We start from the raw sequence: 1,961 nt of genomic DNA on the forward strand, positions 1-1,961 counted from the left end.
AGTAAAAGAAAATCTGACCAGGCTGTTCTCATGCTAAAAACAAAAAACAAAATCCTAACCTCCTGACAGCTTCCTTAAGAGAAATAAAGCCACTCCCTTAGGCCTGATGTGAAAAGCCAGCTCAGACCTCCCCCAGCCCCCTGAAGACCCTTCTCTTCTTGCAGCAGCCTCCAGCTTTGCTTACTCCAGCAGGAAGGTACAGCCTGTGCCCGACTATCCATGTCTGACTGCCTCTTCCCAGCGGCACCTGCGCCCCTTCCTCCATGTTTGTCTCACTGGCCAGCCCCATCCTGACCTTCCCACCCACCAACTTCTTCTATTGCCTATAGGTGCTGCACTGGATGTTGCCACATTGTACAGGGAGCCTCCTGAGGATAGATGTAGAATTGTGACCATCAGTTTATGTGCAAATCACAACACCAAGAATGTAGAAGGACTAAAAGGCTGGAGGAGGGGGTACAGAGGTGGGTGGATGGATGATTTATAGATGGATGAATCGATTGATGGGTGGATAATGGGTGAACCAATGGATGGATAGATAGGTGGATAGGTAGGTGAGTGGATGGATGGATAGATAATGGGTGGACCAATGGGGTGGATAAATAGGAGGATAGGTGCGTGAGTGGATGGATGGATGAATAGATGAGTGGATGGATAATGGGTGGCCCAATAGATAGATGGATAGGTGAGTAGGTGGGTGATTGGATGGATGGATAGATGGATAGATGGGTAAGGGGTGGATGGGTGGGTGGATGGAGGAGTGGATGGATACAGAATGGCTGGAGCAGGGAGGAATCTGCCTGTAATGGAATCCTGAAACTGAAAACTTTGTGACTGACCTTTCTAGATCAAGGCTGGACCAGCAGCTAGGAATTGAGCAACTTGCTGTCCTCAGTGAGTTCATCTCTGTGTGAGCTTGTCTTGTAGGACTGTCATTAGATGAAATTGTCCAGGCACCTGCTAGCCTTGGGTCCACATTGAGCAGGTGAAGATTTTCCAACATGTCTCCTGATGAGGTTCCAGATTGAGTCCTAAGGACTGCAGACTAATTAGCTCATCTGGCCTATGATGGACACTATGGTGAAAAGTTAACTAGCTTTTCCAAGACGTCAAGCTACAAAAAGTAGAATCTGCATGCACCCCCGACAGCCTGACAGCAGAGCCTGGCCTCTGTATGAGTGATGTGAGCCCGGTTTTGCTGACCAGGGCCATTCTCTTCCAAAGGGGAGCCCAAGGAAAGATTCACACGCAAACAGTTCTCTCTCTCTCTCTCTCTCTCTCTCTCTCTCTCTCTCTCTCTCTCTCTCTCTCTCTCTCTCTCTCTCTTTCTGTCGTGGGGCTTGAACTCTGGGCCTGGGCACTGTCCTTCAGCTCTTCAGCTCAAGGCGAGCACTCTACCACATGAGCCACAGCGCCACTTCCAGTTTTCTGGTGGTTTATTGGAGAGAAGAGTCTCACAGACTTTCTTGCCCTGGCTGGCTTTGAATCACAATCCTCAGATCTTAGCCTCCTGAGTAGCTAGGATGACAGGCATGAGCCACTAGCACCTGGCTACAAGCAAACATTTCTAAGTTGTTATAGTGAATGGAAATCCCTTGGTACAACTACTTAAAGATAATTTTTAAAAACATAAATTGAAAATATAAAAGAAAAAAATCAAGCAAACATTTCTGGTGGTTTGTTCTTTATTGGCCTTACTTAAATCCCCTTGTTGTTAGCAAATGATACAGATATAGTCAGGATGAGCCCCCATCTTATTTCTCATCCGTGTATGTTTATACTTATCCATCAAGATTACAAATTATTTCACACTCAGATATGAGAACTTAGTAAGAGACCTGTACTGTGGCCAAGCTTTGCTTTTCGTGAGCTGTCTGAATTTCCTCAAGGGCTGAAAACCACAGTAGTGTTCCTCTTTACTTTCGCAATGCGAGTGTGACATTTGTCACTCAGCTTCTGAG

Source organism: Dipodomys merriami, unplaced genomic scaffold (assembly GCF_024711535.1).
Source record: "Dipodomys merriami isolate MVZ:Mamm:240054 unplaced genomic scaffold, mDipMer1.0.p SCAF_7, whole genome shotgun sequence".
Lineage (NCBI taxonomy): Eukaryota > Metazoa > Chordata > Mammalia > Rodentia > Heteromyidae > Dipodomys > Dipodomys merriami.